We start from the raw sequence: 26,134 nt of genomic DNA, 5'->3' as shown, positions 1-26,134 counted from the left end.
ACTTTGCATTCAAACATACATTCATTCTTCCTGAAGCCCATGCAGCTGGCCATGACACTTCTGAAAGTCAAGGGCCTGCTACTGCCTTAGTCACTGTAGGAACCAGCTACCCTCAAAAGCTTTGTCCCAGTGCAATGGGGACAGCTCTTAGGTCTGAAAAGATCTCTCAAATCATTCAGAGCTATCCCTAAATAACCTGTGCTTTCTGATAGACAGCAATAAACTAACCCACTGGTTGGCTGCTTAGCCGTTAGGATGCTTAGGTCACAGTCCCCAGAAGCGAAGAAGGGTGGTGCAGGAAAGAATGGATCAACAGATGCTTGCTACCGTTTGCACCTTACGAGTTCCCCAAAGCTGTGGGCCAAAGTCTTCTTTGCTGACCTGCAGCACTGTTGGGAGGTGGTCAAGTTTTTCGGAGGTGGGACAGCTAGGATGAGTCAAGTGAGGTCCCTCCCTGGGAGTTGCCCTTAATATGTTCTCTCTTTCTCTCTCTCTCTCTCTCTCTCTCTCTCTCTCTCTCTCTCTCTCTCTCTCTCTCTCTCTCTCCTTTTCCTACAATCAGGTGAATAATTTATTTTGCATGTTCTCATCATGATGCCTTGCCTTATCACAGACCCCACACACAGAGCCAATGGACCATGGACTGAAACCAGAGCCAACATTAAGTATCTCCTCCTTTAAAGAGTATTTTCTCAGCCGGGTGGTGGTGGCGCACGCCTTTAATCCCAGCACTCGGGAGGCAGAGGCAGACGGATCTTTGTGAGTTCGAGGCCAGCCTGGGCTACCAAGTGAGCTCCAGGAAAGGCGCAAAGCTACACAGAGAAACCCTGTCTCGAAAAAAAAAAACCAAAAAAAAAAAAAAAAAAAAAAAGAGTATTTTCTCAGACATGTCACAGTGACTGAAGCTGATGAATACAACACCTTTTTGAGAAAGCTGAGCTGAAGAGAAACTTGTACTTTAAAGAAAAAAAAGGAGGGGACTGAAAAGATGGCTTAGCGGTTAAGAGCACTGGCTTCTCTCCCAAAGGACCCAAGTTCAATTCCCAGAACTCACATGGCAGCTTATATCTATCTATAACCCCAGTTCCAGGGGATATGGCATCTTCACACAGACATATATGCAAGCAAAACACCAATGCTCATAAAAATAAAATAAAAATAAAAATAAAGAGCTAGGGTTCTGCACTCAAATGCAGTGAGTTTCAGGGTCACAGCTAAAGAGAGCTCATTGGCTTATTTGTGGAGAAGTCCTGTTGCTCCTACCACAGGAAAGTGTGGGAGCCAAGACTGCACACCAATCTCCATAGACTCTCTACGGCTAGCCCTTTCTTTCTAAAAAGGCATTTCTTAAATGAATGTGAGTCTAAGTGGTGTTATTATAGGGAGGACTTAGGAAACCTTTAGAGTTTATTGTTACAGATATTTGTTTACACTGTGTAAAGATGTGTTACTGTGATTGATTTAATAAAGAGCTGAATGGCCAATAGCTAGACAGGAGAGAATAGGCAGTACTTCCAGGAATAGAGAGGAACTCCAGAAAAATCGAGGCATGTGAAGAGATGCCAGTAAGACACTGAAGCAGTTGGATATACAGTATAGAGGAGAGGTAACCAAGCCACATGACAGAACATAGATGAATAGAAACAGGTTAATTTAAGTTACAAGAGCTAGTTGGAAAAACGCTTAAGCTAAGGCCAAGCTGTCATAATTAATAATAAGTCTGAGTGTCATTTTTTGTGAGTTGGTGGCCCAAAGGAAAGTCCAGCTACATTTTATTATTTTCAGTAACTTTCTGGATACTAATGTTTACCACTATTAGCCAACCAAAGGAGAGCACTGAGGTCACATGCAGAGAATGGTGGATGCTGCTTTCTCTGGGGAGGGAGATGGACAGGTCCATAGTGAGCCTGGGAAGGCAGAGGACACCCTACAGCTGTCTGTTATCTTCTTACATCTGTGGTTCTAGGACTGGACTCAGATAGGCAGACCTGGCAGTAAGCACTTCTACTGAGCAATCTCACCAGCCTCACATTGGTATTCTCTAAGCTACATTTTCCCATTTCCTCACTGGCAAACCTAGTTCCGTTTTCTGTTTCTATGCTTTTTTATTTATTTATTTTTGTATTCCACATATAAATGAGATTTTGCAAATTTCCTTTTGTGTCTGTCTTACTTCACTTAACATAAGGTCTTCCAGTTTTTTATCTGTATTGTTATAAATGAACTTTTTGAAGTTGAGTGACATCCCAATGTATACATTTACATCAAAATGCGTTTGTCCATTCACCCATCAACACATACATTTGCTGATTCCATATCGTGGCCATTATGAGCAATGATGCAATATTGGGGTACAAATATTTCCATGAGGTGCCCATTTCTTTTCCTTTCAGTACATACCTAGCAAATGGGATGGCAGAGTCGTATGGTTGGATGATGCTTCTACTTGCAGGACCCAGCAAAGTTTTTTCTGCAAAACACCATCTTACATTGTTGTTTATAGTATATACATGTTTGCTTTTCTCCACACTTTTACCAAACCTGGTTAGCTCTTAATATTTCTGGGAATACCACCCTAGCAGGTATGAGGTAACGGGTAGTTGGACTTCCATTTCCCTGATCATTAGTGCTGCTAAGAAGTTTTCATACACTTCTTGGCTGTTGGAAGATCTTTACAGAGAGTTGTCTATTCAGGTCCTTTCCTAGTAGACCCAATGTTCTTTACGCAGTGTTTATTGCTACTGTTTAGGAAGTCACCTGAGTTGTATGCTGCGTGCTCATCTGGTAGTCCCCATTGGGGTTTTCCAAAGATTCAGGGTCAGTTAACATATCCTGTATCTCCCTTTTCTGCATACTTGCCCCTGTTACTAGTTCCTGGGGGTCCTGCCACCCACTAGTCCTACTGAAATAGAGATTAGTAGATAGTTTTATTCATGTCTGGACTTTAAAAAAAAAAAGGAGCCGGTTGTGGTAGCGCGCACCGGTAGAATTTGCTGAAGGAGGCAGAGGCAGGAGGATCTTGAGTTCGAGGCCAGCCTGCACTACACATTAAAGTTCTTTAAATTAGAAAAAAAAAAAAAAAAAAAAAAAAAAAGGAGTGGAGACTGTTTACCTTACAGAAAAGCACTCCCCATTTTCAAAAGGGGAGGTGATCTCAGGGTTTTTAATGGGGACAGAGGTAGAAGAAATTCTTTGTTCTCCTTTGGAAGTTCCTTAAATGGCAGAGATTTGCACAGGAATTTCTCTTCAAGCCTCAGGACATCCTAGGTCTCTAATTAACATACTAATAGGTAACATGAAGATGTCATCTCTAAGTTAGAACAGGGAGACAGGATTAGCCTCCATTAACGGTGCTGGAGTAGGGGTGGGCAAAGTGAGGTTGGCGAGGCTTAGTTTACTTTGCATATGAATGCTCAGCTAAAGAAGGCTGTTGCTTCCTGATAAGGCTTATCTTCTCCTTTAGAAATATGTTTTTATTTTCTCTGTAACTTTCAGTTTGATCTGTTCCTTTGGTTTAGGACCCCTAGTAATAAGCTCCATAAATGTGGCAAAAGTAACCACTTACCGTCTCTTACCAACCTTGAAAGCATCCATGGGAGATGAGGCTAATTGCAGGCTTTTCATACATGACTGTTACAATGCTGAAACTGTTGGGTCTACTGTTTTTTTAAACCACTTTTCTTCATGTATCCATATCTGGATTGATGTAAAATAAATTTTTTTTTTTTTTTTTTTTTTTGGTTTTTTCGAGACAGGGTTTCTCTGTGTAGCTTTGCGCCTTTCCTGGAACTCACTTGGTAGCCCAGGCTGGCCTCGAACTCACAGAGATCCGCCTGGCTCTGCCTCCCGAGTGCTGGGATTAAAGGCGTGCGCCACCACCGCCCGGCTGTAAAATAAAATTTTAAATGGCATGTTTAATAAGTTTTCAGTATATAAGTAATAATCCACCTGCAGAAAATTAAGGCAATGTTATGTAAAGTAGTATTCTGGCTGGAGAGATGGCTCAGAGGCTCACTAATGCTTGTAACCCAGCTGCCTGGGCTTTGGCACCCTCTCTTGTCCCCTGTGGGCACTTGCGCTTATGTGTATATACCCACACAGAGACACATAATTTAAAAATGATAAAATAGATCTTCTTTTTAAAACGAGTACTTAGAGACCAGGGAGCTAGCTCGGTTAGTACAATGGTTACCTGAAAGTCTGAGGACTTGAGTTCTGACCCCAGCAGCCATGTCAAAGAAAAGCTGTGCACTGGAGCCCCAGCACTGGGGAGACAGAAACAGGAGGATCTCTGGGTCTTTCTGGCCAGCCACAGACTACTTCATGGCTTTACTATAGGGAAGTTCCAGGTCTGTGAGAGACCCTGTCTCAAAAAAACAAAAGAAAGAAAGAAAGAAAGAAAGAAAGAAAGAAAGAAAGAAAGAAAGAAAGAAAGGAAGGAAGGAAGGAAGGAAGGAAGGAAGGAAGGAAGGAAGGAAGGAAGGAAGGAAGAAAGAAAGAAAGAAAGAAAGAAAGAAAGAAAGAAAGAAAGAAAGAAAGAAAGAAAGAAAGAAAGAAAGAAAGAAAAAAGAAATGCAGATGGCATGGCCTCTGAGCTGTTTCCCCTTTGGCTTTTACACAGGTATATACCCGAGGGCACACTCCCAGTCATACACAGAAAAGTAGTAGTAACTGAAATCCAGTTTTTCACTTTTCCCCATGGAAACACCAAAGTATTTAAACAACCATTTGCTCTCATTTATGAAGTTAAACTTTTTTTTTTTTTTTTTTTTTTTTTTGGTTTTTCGAGACAGGGTTTCTCTGTGTAGCTTTGCGCCTTTCCTAGAACTCACTTGGTAGCCCAGGCTGGCCTCGAACTCACAGAGATCCGCCTGGCTCTGCCTCCCGAGTGCTGGGATTAAAGGCATGCGCCACCACCGCCCGGCTAAGTTAAACTATTTTTATGGAAGTGTAATGTTCACACAGAAAAGCACACATATGCAAAGGGTGCAGCACCATGGACTTTTACAAAGTGAATATTGCAGTATATCGGACTCAAGCAAGAAACAGGACATGCCCCACAGACAAACACACCACACAGGATTTTTTTCTTTTGTGCTTTTGGGAGCCCATTCCTCTTTACTTCTATAGAGTGTCCCTTTACTGGTTCACAATAAGTATCTAATTTGGCTGGGAGGTGGTAGCATGCACCTTTAATCCCAGCACTTGGGAGGCAGAGGCAGGCAGGTGGATCTCTGTGAGTTCAGGGCCAGCCTGGTCTACAGAGTGAATTTCAAAACAGCCAGGGCTAGCTACACAGAGAAAGCTTTTCTCAAAAAAAAAAAAAAAAAAAAAAAAAAAAAAAAAAAAAGCAAACAAAGAATTTAATTTGTTTCCACTTTTCATGGAGTCCTATGTTGCTTTTAGGTTGGGGCTGCTGCAAATAAGCACACCTATTATCAATCATTCTTGAACATGTCACCTGGTGCAGGGATAGCATCATTTTTTCTGTCACCTGGTACAAGGGATAGCAGCATTTTGTCTAAGTGTGTACTTAGAATATTCCACTATTGTGTTGACCGTAATTTTCCCAATAGTTGACAGAAAGCTCCCAGCAGCAGCATCCGAGCATCCAGTTGCTGGGCATTCTATTCAGAACAACACTGTCGATTTCTGTTATTATTGTTTTAGACATATTACAGTAGTATGCCATTGTGGTTTTAATTTGCATTTATAATTTTTTATATTGGTTGCCCAATTGGATATCTTCTTTGGTAACATGTCTATTAGACTCTCACTCAATTTAAAAATATTACATTTTTTCCTTATCCCTTTATAAGATTTTTTAAATATATTCTAGTTATGAGTTATTTATCATACATTCATTTTGAATATGTTCTCCCACTCTGACTTGTCTTTTCACTCTCAATGGTGTCCTTTGCTGAATACAAATCTCTTTAATACAGTCTAAATTACCTTTTCCCTTTGTGTCTGTTTAAGAAATGTTTTTCCAAGACCATGAAGCTTTCTCCTGTACTACCTTCCAGTAACTGTGTTGTTTTCTTCTCATTGGTTACAACTCTGATCCATCCGGAGCAGATGTGTGTGGTGTGCGGTACAGGGACCTGAGATACACTTTTCTCTGTGTTTATCCACCTCTCCATCTACCTGTATGTATGTATGTATGTATGTATGTATGTATGTATGTATGTATCTATCTATCTATCTATCTAATCTATCAGCTGTTTATCACCTACCATCTATCTAGCTGTCAGTTAGTACTTATAATCTATCTATCTATCTATCTATCTATCTATCTATCTATCTATCTATCTATCTATATCTGTCAAGAGAGAGCATGCTAGTTTTTAATTTCCTACTCTCTTCCATATTGGGCTTTCTTCCATTCAATGCCATACTAACACTAAATTCATCACTGTAGCTCTATAATCCATCTTGGTTTCTTGTGCTAGGAGTCTTCCATCTTTATCCTTCAGGGGGAAAAAATAGAGCATGTCAGCTTAGCTCAATGCCTCATCTTTCCCCTGGGACCTTGGCCTTCAAGCTCTACTGCATTCATTTTCTGTTGGTGTCTTCAAACAGACATTGTCCAAAACAAAATGGATTCAGCATTAATAGATATTACTAAGGCAAAAATTGGTCTGATCTTTAGTTGCCTGGTTATATATAGATGGAGACAAAAATTCAATTGTAACATTTCTGAAGTTTTTTTTAAAAAATTGTGGCAAAGATTACACAACATAAGAAGTTTGCTATGTTAGCCATTTAAAGTATTTGTTTCAGTGGCATTCCATATACACATGATGCTGTGCATTTCATCTATAACTAGCTTTACAGCATCTTCTTTATCCTCTTTGAGGCTTACAGCATCTTCCTCCTCCTCACTAAGGCTCACAGCATCTTCAGCATCCTCACTAAGGTTCACTGCCCATCCCATGCTCACTAGGACACTCCCAACCCCTTTGGCATCTGTCCTCACTGCTGATAACCAGTGTTAGCAGCGATTTAAGTTCCTAGAGTGTTTTGTGGACTCATTATTTGTCACAAAGTGCATTGATTGGCTGCATTTCTGGTATACATGGAACAGTCTGCCCTTTAGCCTTGCCTCTGTGTTGGTAACAGAACAGGCATGCATTTGGTATACAGAAATGGACTTGTCCTGAAGACATCTCAGCATGTGTATGCACATGTTTTAAAGCCTAGGAGTGTAAAGGAGTCTCAAATCAAAATGCTTGGTCTAGAGCATTTCAGATAAGAAGGTTTCAAGCTAGGTGTGGTGGTACATGCCTTTAATCTCAGCACTCAGGAGGCTGAGGCAGGACAAAGAGAGTTCCAGGACAGCCAAGGGCTCTTACACAGAGAAACCCTGTCTCAAAAAACTAAAAGAGAAGAGGGGAGAAGAGATGATGGGGAGGGAGAGAAATTCTTTTTTGAAAAACAAACAAACAAAATTCACAGCCTGTATCTCATTTTGTTCTCTTGTAGAGTCCTGACATTACCCTACCTTTTACTAGTGAGGAAGTGAGTTTATGTTGGAGTCTGAGCAGAGTTCACACCAGGTTTGCTGAGGATCAACCCAGAGCTTTCAGCAGTCACACTCAAATGTGCCACTATGCCCTCAGATATCTCTTTAGCCGCATGCCTTCCTCCCAGCCTCAGATCTGATCTTTGCTAGGATGCTAAGCAATAATTAATACGACACGCAGCCAACCTGGAAGCTGGAACATTCCGTGCACTTATGAGAGATGTGGTATCTCCTCCTCCCCAGGGAAAGTGAATAATTGAGTACCTGGCGTCATGGAACAGGCAGCTGCTGTGAGTTTGTCTCTGATACCAAATGTTCTGTTTGGTGGAAAAAAAATATTCTTTGTTCTGGGACAACCTCCAGTGTTTAATAGGCTGTCCAGTGGGGTCTGAAAGAGTGAACGTCCAAGCGTCCATCATGCCATGGCTCCACCCAAAACCCCAAGCAGAGCTGAGCAATTCTTCCCCCAGCACAGTACAACCAAACCAGCCCAGTGTCAGGAAGTCGAAGCTGGCACTAGACACCAAGAGTATCTGGGAGTCAGGAAGCCCGGATGGGACTGGGAGGGGATAGCAAGAGGGTGCTGAGCTCAGGTGCAGGTCCTAGAGCATCTCTAAAGAAAGAGCAGAATTTGGCGGTCCCACAGCCATTCACAGCAGGAACTGCCCCTGTTACAACAGCTATGCAAGAGAGACCGCTAGGTACTCCACCCCTCACTAAGGACTCGTGGACCAAGGCTGCGATGCTTACACAGCTTCCCTGGTCGCTGACAAATCAAAGTCCAATTCTCCTTTATCCAGTGTCCTTTGCTTTTTGAAGTTGTGGTCATATTCCACTCCAGCTCTGTGGGGTCCCTATGATTCTAGGGACAGCACATAACTGAAGTAAAACCCTGATAACATGTGAGGAATGTTGGCTGTTTCCACCATCACCACTGCCAGGACAGATATTTTTGTGCAGGTATCTTTGCACTTGTTTGCACAATGCATTGAGTTTACTTCCCTCTACTGCAGATGCTAAGACCAAAGGAAACTGTGTGGATTCTGTTAATTCAATTAAAACTCACATAACATAAAATTAAACGTTTTACATCATTTACCCTCCCCAAAGTAAAATTGCATATTCCTGAAGCAGTTACTCACAGTCCCTTCCTTCTTGGGCCTTCGGAAGCCGACGATTAGTTTGCGCCTGGTCAGTTATTTCAAGTGTATGACCTTTGTGTCAGGCTTCTTTCACAGAATGTGGCTGTTCTGAGGCTCTCCCATCTTGTGTAATGGGTCGACACTTCATTTCTTTTCATAACTGAATAATACTCCCCAATGCGCACACACCACCGTGCGCTATCCAAACTCATCTACTGATGAGCATTCACACCAAATCTACGCGTGGCTGCTGTGTACATATTTCTTTTTTCCCATGTTGTTGGTATATGCCGAGGAACTGAACTGATGGATGGATCACTGTGGTTAAGCTCCGAATAGATGTTGTAAAAGTGCTGGCCTTGGAGGGCTTCTGCACACATGTGATGCACATACATACACAAATGTACACATGAAAAAAAGCAGAGGGGATTTGAGAACTCTGGTCTCTTCCTCTGTTTTGCTTCCTAGCCACCAGGAGGGGAGCAGTTTCCTTCCCTTCCACTGTGGTGAAATTCTGTTACCATAGGCCCCCCACCCCCACCCCAGCAACTGGCTGAGCCACAGTGAATCGAACCTTTGTGATTCAAAACAGACCTTCCCACTTTTGAAGTTGATTCCTAAAGGTATTTTGTTATAGCAGAAAGCCAACTAACGCATTTGCCCTCATGGTCATGGGTCAGGAATATAGGTGCCCCGTGGCTTATAAAATAATATTCCCAATGAGGAATTTTCCACCCTCAAATGTACAAAGTGCTCTGCTGAGAAACACAGTAAGCAGACCACTCCGGACTTACCCAAGTTCCTCAAGGTTGTGAGTACTGTCTTCTTCAGGACTGGCCCTGCTGGGGCTGGAGAAATGACTCAGTCGTTAAGAATGTGTATTGATCTTGCAGAGAATCAAAAACCAGTACCCCCAGCACCTACATCAGAAGGCTGACATTCTCCTGGAACTCTAGATCCAGGGAAATCTACACCTGCATGCACGTGCACAGACCTACAAGTAGACACACAATATGCACACTGAGTGAAATGAAAATAAATCAGAAATGGACTGTCCTTCCTTTAGGCACCAAGCCACATGTGGGAAGGCCCTGTTTGTTTCCTCAGTCTTCAATAGCTCAACCTTCCTAGCAGCTAGAGGCAGTCAGGAATACAGGTTTTTGGAACTTTGTTTGTTTTGTTTTTAAGATTAAAATGTGTGTGTGTGTGTGTGTGTGTGTGTGTGTGTGTGTGTGTGTGTGTGTGTCTGTCTGTCCGTCTGTCTGTGTGAATGTATGCCACTGTATACAGGTGCCAATGAGTTCAGAACAGGATGCCATAGTTCTTGGAGCTGGTTACAGACAGGCAGTTATGAGCTGCCTGACTAGGGGGCTGGGAACCAAACTCAGGCCCCCTGGAAGAGCAGTACATGCTCTTAACCACTGAGCCATCTCCAGCCCCATGGAACACAATTCTTTTTGTTTGTTTGTTTTTGTTTGTTTGTTTTTTGTTTTTTCAAGACAGGGTTTCTCTGTGTAGCTTTGCGCCTTTCCTGGAACTTACTTTGGAGACCAGGCTGGCCTCGAACTCACAGAGAACCGCCTGCCTCTGCCTCCCAAGTGCTGGGATTAGAGGCATGTGCCACCCCCCCTACACACACACACTCCAGTGGAACACAGTTCTTATAAATGAAACTAAAAGAGAAGTTTGCTGAGATTTATAGGACAGTCCCAACTGTGTTTTGTTCCTATACCACTCCCAACCAACCATTCTTTATCCAAGATAAACTCAAGATAAGCTGTTCTCTGTCTTGGAGGTAGCACATCATTTCCCAAGTTCCACATCTAATCCAACTAACCACACACCGTAAACTGTGAGGGGAAAGCTGCATGGGTTCCAGACATATGCACATTCTCCCTACCAGCTTTTCTTAAACAACACAGCGTAACAACTATTCACAAGGCCACTGCCATCGTATCAGGTCCTGTAAGCCTTTTTAGAGATATTTAAAGCACATGGGAGAATGTGCAAGTTCTGTACAAACAGCATGCCCCTTTCTGTGATGGATTTGAGTATCCACAGATTGTGGTGTTCAAGGGGGGTCCTGGAGTCAGCTCTCCCATTCCATGCTGAAGGACAACAGTACATGGCTCGATGCTACATCCAGTGATGACTAATTCAGGAGGCTGACTTTATAGAAAGAGACGCCCCCCACTGCCACCTCAGCCCTGTGGTGTTATTTTGAGGTTGAGCCAGCAGGGCTCCTACCCACCTGTTCCCGATTTTTACTATGTGGGAATGTAAAGCCGGACTACTTCCATCTACGTTAGGTAGATGTTCTTCACTTGCAGCCAAGAACTATCCTGCCACAGCCTCCTGCTAGGGTTTGTTGTTTGCTTTTGTCCTTAATTTTTTTCCCTTGAGAGCCATCTGCTTATGTTTTCAGTCTTTTCTGGGTTGTTTTTCTTATTTTATCCTCACATTAAAAAACTTTACATATTAGGAATATTATTTTTGTCTGAAATATGTGTGCACAATTATCTGTGCTTTGGCATGTTGTCGTCTTTTAACTCTTGTGGTGGATCTCTTGTACTTTTTCCCATCTTAATGAAGTCATAGTTGTCCATGTCTTCCAAGGTGGATTTTATGTTATAAGTCACTCTTAGAAATGCAATATCTGGCCTTTAATGGTGGTGATATATGCTTTTAATCCCAGCACTCAGGAGGCAGAGGTAGTGGATCTCTGTGAGTTCAAGGCCAGCCTGATCTACAGAGGCAGTTTCAGGATATCCATGGCTATACAGAGAAACCTTATCTTGAAAAACCAAAATCAAAAAAGAAAAAGAAAAGAAAAAAAGAAATGTCATTCCTGCTTCAAAGGTGTGAGAATAATATCAATGAGTAAGGTTTTAAAGATTATTTTGTCATTTATTTGTTTTATTATGAACATCTATTTTCTTAGTGGCATTTAAAGCTTGTTAATTTGTTTTAGCAGGAGAGCACACTATACTGTGTGATATTAAAATCTTGGCATAAGGCCATATTATTTTGGTCATGTTAAAATTTATTTAGAGGATAAAACCACTAGAATTAGTAATAGGTAGCATTAAACACACAGTAGGTGTTCAATGTTATCTCACATAGTGTTCATGTTAGGAAGCAATGGGTCTTTGTTTTGTTGTTCCTACACAGGGTTTCACTATTGTCTTAGGTACTTTCTGTTGCTCTGACAAAACACCATAACCAGAAACGACCTGGGGGGAAAAACTTTTATTCTATCTTACGGTTGCAGTCCATCATGAAGGGAAGTCAGGGCAGGAACTCTAGGCAGGAACCGAAGCACAAGGCTTGGAGGAATGCTGCCTACTGGCTTGCTTCTCCTGTGCTCAGCCTGATTTCTCCTGTCACCAGGACCACCTGTCCAGGGGTGGTACCACCACAGTTGGCTGGCCCCTCTCACATCCATTATCAATCAAGAAAATGCCCCATAGACTCGCCCACAGGCCAGTCTGATAGAGTTAATTCTTCAGTTGATATTTCCCCTTCTTTAGTGCGTCAAGTTGACAACTGACACTTGCTCTAACAGTCATCTCTAAGAGCCTGACAAAGAGGTTGACTGGGGTGTGCTCTCTGGATTATCTATTTATATATGAAAGGTGAAGTGGCTGGTAAGTTGTTGGTGTTCTCCAGGAAATAGCTAGACCTGGGAGAGGCAGTCCTTTCACATCAGCAGGGTCCTGGGATACAACAATATCAAAACACAGACTAAAAAGACATCATCTAGGGGCTGAGAGATAGCTCAGAGGTTAAGAGCACTGACTGCTCTTCCAGAGGTCCTGAGTTCAATTCCCAGCAACCACATGGTGGCTCACAACCATCTGTAAGGAGATCTGGCGCCCTTCTTCTGTATATATAATAAATAAATCTTTTAAAAAAAAAAGACATCATCTACTTCAGGCAAGTAGTACTTTACTAGACATGTACTGTTCTCCTTTGGGAGAATATCTTCCCCATTCTGTTAAGAACAAAGTCGCAGATACAATTAACAATCTTCCTGATTTTACCACTGAGCGGATGGTGGGCATCTGAGTCCTCAGGAGCTAAGATTCAGTCTTAGTGTTCCTCAAATGCAGCCAAGGGTAAAAGAGAAGGGGATTATAATATAGAAAGAAGTAGAGAAGAAAGAAGGGAGCCAGGAATGCTTGAATCCTGAACCCAGTTATCCCTGAAGCAAACTCTATCTCATCCTTGATAACAAAATCATCAATTTTCTCTTTGGCTTAAATTAATTTGAATCATATTTTTCCCCTCTGCATTTCATCTTTATAGAAGAGAGGCTGTATGTGAGCTTTAATTAATTTATTTTTGGAAAGTCCAAGCAGACTTTTTAAAGGGGTGTTTAAACATTTGTATGCCCACCCTTGCACTGTGGCTTTTCAATATTGCAAGAATCTGGAGACTAAATTTTCAAATTTCCTCTGAGATGATGAAAGCTGGATGAGTAAATTTTGAAGTCTAAAAAAAAAGGGGGAGAGTTTGTTAGGTTTAAACATTTCTATTTCACAAAGTTGCACGTGCAGTTACTGCTCGGGTAAGACAAGGACTTCTCTCTGATGATAGTTTAATGTGAGCAAGTGCTAGTGGACACTGCAGATGGCTATAGCCCTTGGAAACAAAGAAAGGTTTCAAGAAACTGACGTTGTTGACAAACAGGCAGATCATTCTCCAAGAAATTCTGCACCTGCTGCCCCTCCTGAGAAAGGACTAATGGGGAATCATGGCCACTGTCTGTTGGTGATGCCTGGAAATGAGAAGGGGGAACTGTAAGTAACATGCTGGGAATCCAACTGCTCGCTCAGATCAGAAGACAGTCTGGCTCCACTTTCAAAGACACTATCAGAAATTGCCATTTGCTGATCTAATGCCATTGGCATCGGGTGCTGTCAGGACAAGATGTGACTCGGTGGTTTTCACTTGCTTGTGTTCAGCACGCCCATGCTTCTTTCTGGTCATCTTCTCCACTCATGCGGAACTTGAAATGCTCAACATAAAAACAAACAAACAAACAAACAAACAAACCCATTGCTGTGGCTGGGATGTGGTCTATCCCCAAGTCTTCAGGTGGCAGTATTAGAAGACAAGGTGTGAAACTGTCAGGAGGTCGGGCTTCATGGAGGTTATCATTGGTGCTGTGCCCTTGGAGGGGCTTGAGGCAGTTCTCATGGGACTCTGAATTTGATGACTCTCACAAGACAGTTTTTTAAAAGTAAAAAAATAAAAGGACAAGCCCGCCGGGTATTGTGGTGAACATCTATAATTCCAACACTCGGGAGGCTGAGGCAGGAAGAAGTTAAGTTTGAGACCAGCCTGAGCTACATAGCAATGCCTGATCTCAAAGGGGGTGGAGGAACAAAAGAAGGAAAGGAAAAAAAAAAAGAAATGAAATGAAAAGAGAACAGGCCTAGCTATTCAGCTGCCCTTTACACGTTCAACATAGTAATGTCATCTTCCATGAATTATCAACTCACTGGTGATGATACAGGCATCAGGCCTTTGGACGTACCAAACTGTGAGCCAACTATACCTCTTCCTAAGTTACCCAGCCTTTGATATTTTACTGTAGTAACTAACAGGAGATAGAGTAACCTAAACAAAGTGGGCACACTCCTTTCACAAAGAAAATTCCACAGGGAAGGTAAGAAACTGCTTGGTCCTTGGTAGGGAAAGAAAGCCTACAAGAGTTTCCCTGACTTACTAAGCTGGAGGGCAAGCAGATGGGGTGTCGACTGCCGGAATATGATCAAGTAGCATCAATCACAGCCATGTTTATATATTTTCTAGCCCCGGCTTCTGGCATAAGGGTAGATATCACAGTGGGTGTTTTTAACTTCTGTATTTGCTAATAAAAACAACTTTAAAACTACAAAGTGAGTCCTTCTGTAGATATTTCTGGATCAAAAACACTGTTTGCAGTATCAAGCAATCCTCAGCCACCCTCTTCCTGGCATTCTTTCCTAACACCTGAGTCTGTGGGATTCTGCTGTCCTCTCAAGCTGCTTCCTGGGCTTCTTCAGAGAGGCGACAAATAGTTTGATAACCAGAGAACGAATGAAAGAAAGACCCCTCTCAATTCCATGCACACCTAATTTGCGAAAAACCTCGGTGTTCAGAGGCAACCGTCTTCATTCATTCATTCATTCATTAATTCATTCATTCATTCATTCATACATACATACATCCAACCACATGTTCAACAAACATTTATTAAGTGCCAATCACGACTGAATAAGGCATTGTTTTTACCCTTTTGTAGCTCTTGTCTGAGTCCTTCTAAACCCCTGTCAGAATTTTGAGATGGGCCCGTGAATAAATAGCCCCAGTGTGGTCACAGTGTCACAGGTATCATCACTGCCACCTGATAATTTGCACTGGCTGAAGATGCCATTCTCTAGAGGAACAAATGTCCAGGAGGACATATCGCGTGACAAGCATGTAAGCTTTGCAGCTCGGATGGAAAAGTATCTGGGTGGAAAACATCTCGGCAGCCAGGGAGCCAAGGAGTACCACAAAGTTACAGCCCTGCTCCAGGGGAAGGTTCCCCCAATGTAACAAACAGCTCTGCACAGCAGGGGAGAGTTTCCCAGCGAAAGTGTTACAGTTCTGCTCTGCCCTGCCTCACCCTGGCTCTGGCGAAAGTTGTTACTTCTTTGCTCCATTCTGGTCAAAGAAGGTCACCCAAGCCTCATTCAAGAGATTTATTGGGAGGGAAGAATCCAGGGTAGTTCCTCCCTATGCCAGGGCTTAAATAGGGTTCCTAAGGGGTGGAGTATTTCCAGGGTGAAGATTTTCAGGGTGGGACTTGGTCAGATTTCAATCCCTGAGTTTGGACAAGCTCATCGTTTGGCTGGATTTTGTGCTCAGGGATTGGTTAGTTTTGTGCTGAGTTGGTCAGGGGCAGAGTGTGTTTCTTTGGCTCTGGTTTCAGGGCCAAAGTGGTTTTTGTTTGTTTGTTTGTTTTTGGGTTTTGTTTGTTTGTTTTTGTTTTTGGGGTTTTTGTTTGTTTGTTTGTTTTTGTTTTTGTTTTTTTACTGGTCCTTTTTTAATCGTTCGGCTCTGGTTTCAGGGCCAGTGAACTGGCTCTGGTCTCAGGGTCAGGGTGTTTTTCCTTAGCTGGCCCCTTTACCCTACAAAGTACTGATCCTTTCACATCTGACAACCTACTGCGCCTTCTCTGTAACAAATGGGATGAGAGTTATAGTTACCATCCTAATTCCCTTAAGAAGAAACTAAGGCTAATGGGTGCCACATGTGCATGGCTTCAGAGAGGCCATGACTCCAAGTGTCCAGACATCCTAATAGAGTACCTCATCCTTCCAGTAACAACAAGCAAGGAATAACGTCAACAGTCTCTCTTGCATTTATCAATGGTGGCATCACTCTCCCTGGAGTCTTCCCCTCCTCCTCCTCCTCCTCCTCCACCCAGCACCGAAGTATTGGCAATGCTCCTCAGCAGCTTGGTCCCTTCCACACATTCTTCCCAATGAATGACTATAATACATGGAAGGGCATATGTGAACCCAGCAGAAATGGGTTCGTTATTCCATGACTTCATAGTTTACAGAATGTACAGTTGGCTCTCCATATTCATGGGCTCTCCATCCACTGATTTAACCAGCCACAGACTGAAAACACCCAGAAGACAGTGCTGCTTCTGTGCTGCATGGGCATATCCTGCCATTCTTCACACCTCTGTCTGTAAAACATTGACATTGTGCTATGTATTATAAATGATCCCAGGGTGATTTAAAGTGTATGGGAGGGTGTACATAGGCTATTGGGGAGCAGTATGCCTTTTTATAGAAAAAAAATTGATCCACAGATCTTGATCTCCAAGGTGTCCCTCAGGTTGGTCCCCTGAATGACAGCTATGAATGGAGCTTTATTACATCTGGTGATGGCATAAATAAGGGAACAAATCTATAGAAAGGGATATTCTCCCTCATGCTGTGAGTGTTTTGTTTTGCTTAAATACTAGACCAGAAGGGGTTCCACTTGTTTGAATGTGAGGAGTGTCCTGGAATGAAGCCCCACAGATACTGAAAGGGCCACTGCATGGAGAAGGTGTGGTGGTGTTACATGGAATTTTCAAGGTGCTCTGATGTTAGCACATATTGAGCATGGCCGTATTCAGAGGCAAAGGAAATCAGTGCTGCTGATTTCCTGTAGGAAGAAAGAGGTACCAGTTCAGAGGAGGATGTTCTTTGGCCTGAGCCAGGACAGTCCACACAGCTGAGAGCTACCATGTCTCTGCCTCTACACTGGGAGCAGAGTGGCCAGATTACAGCTCGGGTTCTACTCGGATTCATCAAAGTACACTGTCTTCTTCTCTTCTTAGGAATTAAAGAGAACCTTTGGGGGATGGAGACATGGCTTGATCATTAAAGGTGTTTGCTGCTCTTGTAGAGGAACTGAGTTTGGTTCCCAGCATTTACATGGTGGCTTACATCTAGAACTCCATGGAGCTTCAGGGGATCCAGAGGCCTCTTCTGACTTCCATGAGTACTAGGTATACATGCAGTATACTTACATACATGCAGACAAAACACTGATACATATAAAATAAAATTAAATAAATCTTTATCAAAGAAAAAGGAATCTTCCTATAAACTCTGCACCCTCAGGTGGCTTGGAAGCAAGTATTTAAGTGACTTGTTCCATATGGTGTTTGCCTCTTTTGTCAAGTACTGTATAGATCGTCTTTCCTACCCCTCAAGGCTCCATGTTGGATTTTTTCCTATCACAGCTACTGTGTCTGCAGGGCACCACTGGGGATGGAACTGGTTCTGCCATAACTACCTGACCAAATCAGAGGAAGGACTAGATGTGCCCAGGCTGGACACATCCTGACACTGTTCCTCCTGTGGTGGCTACACGGTCCCTGGGCATCGCCTTGGTTTCTAGAGCTTTTTTCCAGGCTCAGCAGTCCCCTTGTCCTGTGTCCTCATCCCATCAACATTGGCGGTGTGCTCAATAAGACCCTGCTTCTGGGTAGAACTGAAGGCTGCTTGTTTGAAGCTCCCTTGCCTGAACACAGGTGGCAGGGGTGTGGGAGTTGCTGGGGATCTATGAAGAGCCCCTGTGGAAGTCCCTTCTTTGGTCCAAGTGTCTTGAGGGTTCCATGGGGGAGATCCTACAGACAGCGGCAGGGCAAAGAGTGGCCCTGAAGTGGAGAGAAGCAGGGTGCCTGGGGCAGCCCGTCCCTTCTCTCATACATGATGCTGGTGGCGTTTATATCAGACTGGCAAGACATGCGGAACAGACACATTCCAGCGCGCTTGTTGCTCCTATTTCCTACCACTTGCCTGGAAGGTGATAGGGTGTAGGAAAGAGATGAGAAGGATACAGGGAAGAGGAAGGAGAGTCTGCACTGTGTAAGAGGACTGGGCCTCTGCTGTGTGGAGTGCACATGTGTCCCATGCATTGCCTATATTCTCTCGTGCTGAACGACCATTTTTTGTTCACTCACTCAGCTCCTCCCAAGTGCTTCTCAACTGTCAGCTTCCTGGCTGTAAGTGTTTGGGGCACAGCAGCAGTTTGCTTGGTAGGTGAATTGAACTTCACTGTATCAGAGGCTTCCCGTCATTACAGCTCCACCCTGGTGAGCCTGGATTTCAACGGGCTTTGCCAGGATGGAATCATAAAATTCCTTCAAGCTTAAGCATGGGAGAGTTGTTTGTAATTCAAGGTGCCCCTCAAATTTTAATTATGGATGAGTCACGAAGGGATGCTGGCACAATGCAGATTTCAATTCAGTGTGCCTGGGGTGGTGCCTCAGAGTCTGAATTTTTAACCAGCTCTTGGAGAACATCAGATCTACTGTTAGAAACTAAAGGAATTTAGACTTGAGACAGGATTTACTTCCCACATAACCTTAGTTCACACAGGACTCCTAGTCTGAGCTACATTCTGTCTCCACCATAGCCCTGAACTCCCAAATTGACATGCTGACGTCAGAATAGACATCAGAGGTAGTCACAGGGGAAGACCATGTTAAGATACATGGGGGAGATGCAATTTAAAAACCAACAGAGAGGTTCCAGAGGAAACCTAGCATGCTGGAACCCTGATCATAGACTTCTAGCAACAGAATCATGCCATGACTTCTGTTAGAGGCACTTTGTTGGGCGGTCCTAGCTGACTGTAAATGCTGGAAGAAACACACCCTTCATTCAGCCTTGTACATCTCATGAATTCCATAACCCCCAAGATGGGAAGTGTAGCTAGAGTTTTCCTGCCTTGCCCACAGTCAGGACAAATCTTTGTCACCCGCCAGTCCCACAGCCGCTCAGACCCAACCAAGTAAACACAGAGACTTATATTGCTTACAAACTGTATGGCCGTGGCAGGCTTCTTGCTAACTATTCTTATATCTTAAATTAATCCATTTCCATAAATCTATACCTTGCCACGTGGCTTGCGGCTTACCGGTGTCTTCACATGCGGCTTGTCATGGCGGCAGCTGGCAGTGTTTCTCTGCCTCAGCCTTCTGATTCCCAGAACTCTCCTCTCTCCTTGTCCCACCTACTTCCTGCCTGGCCACTGGCCAATCAGTGTTTTATTTATTGACCAATCAGAGCAATTTGACATACAGACCATCCCACAGCAGGGAAGAATGACCAGGTGGGTTTTGATGCTCAGAATGGAATCTAGGGCCACACACCACACCAGCAAACTGTGGTGAGGTGTTTGAATCCCCATGATCCAGATAAATAAATGGAATGTAAGCACCTTGTCTCTCAGGCCCTGAATTATTGAAAACAAGGTCGGGGCAGGGGGTGGGAAGGTGGCTCAGAGAGAACTAACTTTTCTCCAACAGCATAATTTCTACCTTTTAAAACAACGACTATCTTGTCAATTCAGGATAAATTTGAATAAGCCTACCTTTTCAGGTCCTCAACTGCCCAGTTTCTCTGGGGCTTGGTGACCTTTTGGGGACTTATAGAACACTGAAGAATGATGGGAGGGACCACTACTTGTCCAGTGTGGTTTTTGCTGAGCCATGCACAGCATGGCAGTCCCACCATGGCACCTTTTCTTCCTGGCATCTCTGGGGCACACATATCCCATACCTGGAATACAGTCATGGAGGACTCTCTGCTTTCCCTCATTCTGACAGTGCAGCTCCTCCACATTCCGTATTCTCCTCCTTCAACTATGTTCTAGGGGACATGCGTGGCTCCTATGATGGGCTTATGTCCTCCCAAACGGTTCTCAGAAAGCAAGGTAAAAGAAAACAAGCAAACTTGGGTCTACAGTGCAGTTGGGAGTTCTGTTTCTTCAGTCTGGATTTCGGGTGGGGAAGGAAGCAACGCCCGTCTCCTGGCCCCAGCTAAGTCTACTGTCTTTCCTGCAGCCTCCCAGGCCTTTCCTGATTCAGCCAAGGTCTCCTGTGCCTGGTTTGGAGGGGGCATCACTTAGCAACACCTGACTCCACATCTCATTCTCCTATGTTGCTGTGGTTTAGATAAATATCACTCAAAGTTCCATATGCTAAAGCTTTGAGCTCCAGCCCATGGTGCTTTTAAGGGGTGGTGAAACCTTTAGGAGGTGGGACCTAGTGGAAGGAAGTTGTCACTGAGGACATGTCCTTGAAAGGGATATTAGGATCATGGTCCCTTTTGTTCCCCTAAATTCTCCTTGACTTCACATTCACACCATGATATGCTGCCTTGTTACAGGCCCAAAGCAATGAGCCAAGCAACCATGGATAGAAACCTCTAAAACTGAGTCAAAATCAAGCTTTCTTCTTCTTAGGTTGATTCTTTTGGGTATTTTGTCAACGTGGAGGAAGGATGGCTAATCCACAAGTCATTTCTGCTATGATACCTTCCGACCCTCTGAGTGTGGGCTTTTGAAAAGATCTCAGGCTCTTCTAGATCAAAGAGACTCCTCACACACAGCCTTTGTTTCTTTCTTTGTTTTCTGGAACCATTGCCTCTACTATCAGTTAAAGTTTCTTGAAAATACATAAATGCCAAATACAACTGCATCTTTTCCTTCACCATGTTCTTATACAACCTTAAGGCATGTACAGGGGGACAGGAGAACACGAGCATGATCTGAGAAGACAGAAGAGGCCAGGGCAGAGCTCCCAAGGCCCAGGGATGGGCAAGTGGGTCAGAAAGTACAGAAACACTCACAGTGTAGTATCAGTCATCCTTGGGAAGGAAGGCAGTTCTGACTCACTGTGGAATCACGAGGACATGATCAGTGACATGACACTGTCACAAAAGGACACCCTGAATGAGTCTTCTGCTATGAGGTCTCAAAGGCCACCAGCTGAAGAGCTGCAGGAGTAGAATGGAGATAGTCAGGACTTCGGGGAGGAGGGAACGGACAGCTATTGTTTAATGAGTACTGGTTTTCAACTTGGAATGATAGAGTTCTGGAGACAAATGATGGGAATGGCTGCCAAATAATGTGAATGTAGTTAGTGCCACTGGACTGTGCACCTAAAGTACAATGAAAATGGTCAGAGTCATGTTGTGTGCATTTTACCACAATTTTTAAACTTAGACAACAAGGGATTCTTAATAGCAATTTAAATATAGAGATTATTACTTAACCCCAGGGATTTTTTTTATCTTTCTGGATTTTTTGTGTGTTTGTTTTTGTTTTTGTTTTTTGAGACAGGGTACCTTGTGTAACAGCCCTGGCTGTCCTGGAACTCACTTTGTAGACCAGACTGGCCTCGAACTCACAGAGATCCGCCTGCCTCTGCCTCCTGAGCTGGGATTAAAAGCCTGAGCCACCATGCCCAGCTGCCCTAGAGGATCTTAAGAACCACTTTCCACCAGTACTTTCCATGAGGTGGTAATAGGAAAAAGATTGGGCACAGGAGCAGAGGATGGGAGGAGATCCACTGAAATATCACCATCTACTGCAGAGAGAGGCAAGTGTGTGCATCCCCCAGGATCTACCAGTGATGAGCTTCAAGTCTTCCATGGGTCCCAGCGTCCGTGATGTGTAAGTAGCATGTATGGAATGGCATAGCATCAGCACAGAAGTTGTGCACACCCTCCTGTGTGCTTCAAACCATTTCAGCATCAACACTGTGGAAATAGTTGGTACCTGTACTGTTAGTGTACGACAACAAAGAAGATCTGAGGTCCTGGCCAGATGGTCTAGATGGTAAAGGGCTTGCCATGCAAGTATGAGAACCTAAGTTGGATCCAAACACCCATACACAAAGCTGGGTATGGCAACATGGGTGCAGGCAAGACAGAGATGGGAGGATCCTTGGGGCTTTCTGACCAGCTAGTATAGCTTAATTGATTGACAAGTCCTAGGTCCCAATGACACTCTGGTCTCAAAAAAAAGATGCCTGCTCCTAAGAAACAACACCCAAGGTTGACCTCTGGCCTGCATACACATATAGCTGCATACACACAAACTCGTACACAGATAAATAAAACAGCTTGTACATATTGTCAGTACAGATACAATATTTACACAGTTCTGTATGCATACACACATATATGTACATGCACGTACATGTTCATGCATTGAGCAAATCCAAGCATGTGGAATGTGTGGGTACACAGGGATGACTGCATGCTGTCTAGCACTAAACACATAACTTACACACAGGTGCTTCATACTGAGGATCGAGTCCAACATCTTTGCTTTATGAAGGCTTCAAGGGGCATGAAGTCATCAGTCTGGAGGAGATTCTCCAAGTCCAAGGATTTTACAACAAAGCTGACTTCGTGATGTCTCAGCAAATTTATTTTCTATCTGTTCTTAAAACCAGAACCAGAAGAGACAGAAGTGAAAACAGTCCTAGCCATCTGCAGCCGCCACACATCAGCATTGCAAAACGATGCCACAATTTCAACATCTGCAACTCCCTCTCCTCTTCAAACACTGGATACTTGAAGCACCTGGTAAGATTGTCTTTCTGTTACTTGCTCTGCTAGGGATGCGGCTGCTCTTTACTGCTTTTTTTGTTTGTTTGTTTTTCTTGCAAGTGGTCAACACACTAACAGCTCCCTCGTGGGTTGCATTTGGAGGCAACTTGCAATGCGGTGTGGCTGTGTTAACTGTGAGAGTCAGAGTCAAATATATAACTATTTTGTCATGCTTTCTGGGAGTGAGATGCAGAATCTGCATTTCAATGATCCCAGATGAATCTGAAGCTGAAAAACTGCTGCATACAGGAACATCTGATTTTGTTTCTGTGAGAGAAATTCTGAACAACATCTGGTGTTACGTGGTTATGCATTCCATGCACCCACTGATCCCCAACCACAGCCCGTGAGGTACACAGCACACTCTTTCCACAGATGAAGGGATTGAGGAAGAGGATTAATTTAAGCCCCAAAGCATCCAGCAATGTGAGGCTTTGAAGCCAGACTCTTTTGTTCCCACTTCAAAATCTCCAGGAGCTTTCTCCTTTGTATCTGAACTGCATCTAGTTTGGGGGTATCTAGTCTCTGCAGAGAAGTCTAGGAGAGGGCGGGGCCTAATTAGATTAACTAGGTCTGGTGGTTGGGTAAGCGCATTTCAACTAAAGACCGTCTTAATGGTGGGTGGGCTGGTCTTGTTTGAATAAACCAATCGTGGTAGTGGTGTGAGGTTACTGAACAAACTATGCTGGTGGTGAGCGGGAATCAGCCAGTCACAGTGGTGATGGGAAGTAGAGTCAAGCCAATTGTGATGGGATCTAGATGGATAAATGAGAGCTGGATTTCCTGGACAGAGGGAGCCCATCCTTATAGAAATATCCCATGGGACCTTTGGCTCCATTGTAAATAATGAAACTGGAGGAAGGTCTGGTGAATGGCTTCTTTAAGCCTCTTCAGCTTTTAAATAAAAGACTCAAATAACAGCAAGGTCATGTAACACCGGTGGGCATTTGTAGGATGTGCTTCTGATGCCTGAAACTCAGGCATCTTGCAATCCCAGTGGTATAGCTGTTACCAGAGAAATCGGGGTTCCCTCTTGGGGTTCTTAGTTTCACTAATAAAAGAACTAAGAATGGACTTTGATAGGAGCTTGAGGACAATTTTAATCTGGATTTAAAAGAAAAATTCTAAGGTAGGCAAGCTGTACATCTCAGAGCTGCCTGGGGGAGGGCAATGGAGTCTTTCCTTCTTCTAACAGCTGGAGATAGCTGGGGACCCATCAAGGATGAGTAAATGCATTGCAAAGATACAGGCCACCAGACAAGCCCTAGACCTCTAAGTGGAACCACAGGAGTGGACAGTTCGAGGGAAGTAGGAGCCCCTTTTCCCAAGATGGGAACCTCATGTTCTCACGCTAAGCTTATCCCAATGGTTTCAATTATAGCCTTTGTCTTTGCTACAGCAAATAGCAAAACTGATCTTCATCTTATCTAAATAAATAGAGTCTACACTCTAGGAAGTTTGTAGCTGAAAGTTTTCCTGTGTCCTACCTGGCCTGTGATCAGGACAAATTTCTCTCACCCACCAGTCCTGCAGCTGCTTGGACCCAAGTAAACACATGGAGGCTTATATTATTTTTAAACTATGGCCATGGCAGGCTTTCCACTAGCTAGCTCTTATATCTTAAATTAACCCATTTCTATTAATCTATGTTTTGGCACATTTTCTGTGGCTTTACCTGCATCCCATTACATGTTGCTCCTTGGACCTCTCCCTCTGCCTTCTTCCTGTCTCTCCCTTTGAATTTCCTGCCTGCCTCTAAGCTGTCTTGCCATAAGCCAAACAGCTCTATTTATTAACCAATCAGAGAAACACATATTCACAGCCTTCAGAAAGACATTCCCTCATCAGAAGTTAATAGCCAAGATATTGCAGAATATCTACTGTTGATGAAATGTTTTAGCCCCTTCCCTGAACACTGACTCTACGGTTTTCTATGTCATGTTCTTCCCAAGTTCACACAAGAAGCATGTCAGAGAGACAGGGATGCATGTAGATGCCATTGACTTATGCATGGAAGTTCTTGGAATGGGGGGTGCGGTGGGGGTGGAGGGGGTTGCTTATCATTGACCCTCTAGCCTCTGGTCAGATCTTGAACTCATCAAATGGATCCTGGAGGGAACCAGAGGTTAGGAACAACTTGGATATAAGATCTACTGATCTAGGATCACTAACCAAGACTCACTGGCCATCCCTCAGATCCTCATGGCTTCACTAAGAAATACCCAGGTTCTCTCTCCTGCCACAGATTACTTCTTCTACACAATAAGAAACTTGACTATTGTCAGGGGTAAGAGCTGGCTGGAAACTCCTGGGTCAGAGTAGGCTGGATCATGACAAGTTGAGAAGTCATTTAAAATGGGCAACTCTTGTGAGGAACATGGGGTGAAACTTTAGGAACAACAGTTCCCACACAAGGAAGTATGGTGGTAGGGAAAAAAATCCCATGTACCCACAATAATGAACCAGGGCTTTCACAGGGTGCTATTGGAGAGCAGGCAGCAGCTTGTGTGAGCTCTGGTGCTGAGTCAGCAAGAGACAGCAGCTGGTATCTGGGCCAGCACCTGGCAGGAATGTGGGGGCATGTTGAAGTGAGGGCTCTGGGGACGCACAGAGGTTGCACTCAGGCAGGCAGCTCCATGGTAATTTCTCTTCTTTCTGTGATGCACACTGAACTGGCAAGCTTCTCTTCAATATCCCAAACTCTTGTATTAGTTATTTTTCTATTCACCATGGCAAAGCATTTGAATGGAACAACATAAGAAAGGGCTTTATGATTTCAAAAGGAAACCCAGTGGCTAAGGTCTCTCCATCATAACAAATCAGGCAACAGATATTTCTGCTGGATTCTGAGGTGGGTGTAACCTTAAAAAAAACCAGCCAGCTAGTGACCTACTTCTTGGCAGGCAGGCAAGCTCCACCTCCACAACCTTCCAAATGGTCCCACCAACTGGGGACCCAGCATTCAAGAGATGACAGGGATACCACCAATTCAAATGATGACATTCTCCATCTCCTCTGCCCTTTCCTCTTCAACAATGAAGTCAGTGCTCTGCTTTGATACTTCTACCTTCCTAGAGCAGTCTCCTGTGACCTCAACAAACCTGATGGCAGCAAAGGGGGAACCGTGCAAATGGACACTCCAAGTGTTCTATTGGAAGACTGAAGATTGAACTTACATGAAGATGTAAGGTTGGGTTCCTAGTGCTGAGTGTGATAATTAACCTCAACTGTCAACTTGATGAGTTCTAGAATCACACAGGAGAAGGGCATCTGGGCATGCCTGTAGGGAATTATCTTGGGTAGGTTATTTAAAGCGGAAAGAGCCAACTACTAAGAGTGACACTGTTTCTCTGACTGGGATCCTGGACTGTATAAAAAGGAAAAAGTGAGCTGAGCACAAATACTCATTACTCTCTGCTTTTTGACCATGGCTGCATTGTCATCAACTGCTTCCAGTTGCTGCTGCTGTGACTTCCTGCTAAGATAGACTGTAACCTAGAACTGTGAGCCAAAGTAAA

The 26,134-nt window shown here is 43.8% G+C and overlaps 1 long non-coding RNA gene across 1 annotated transcript; it reads right to left on the bottom strand.

Annotated features, from left to right (window-relative positions):
* Window positions 1-903: 903 nt before the first annotated feature.
* On the bottom strand, window positions 904-7,641 carry LOC143273195 (uncharacterized). The gene is made up of 3 exons (XR_013051088.1): window positions 7,505-7,641; window positions 3,580-3,696; window positions 904-2,470 (listed from the first exon to the last, which is right to left on the bottom strand). It is a non-coding gene; the product is annotated as an uncharacterized LOC143273195 (long non-coding RNA).
* Window positions 7,642-26,134: the final 18,493 nt, after the last annotated feature.

Source organism: Peromyscus maniculatus, chromosome 5, assembly GCF_049852395.1.
Source record: "Peromyscus maniculatus bairdii isolate BWxNUB_F1_BW_parent chromosome 5, HU_Pman_BW_mat_3.1, whole genome shotgun sequence".
Lineage (NCBI taxonomy): Eukaryota > Metazoa > Chordata > Mammalia > Rodentia > Cricetidae > Peromyscus > Peromyscus maniculatus.
This window is presented reverse-complemented; position numbering and strand designations above follow the sequence as displayed.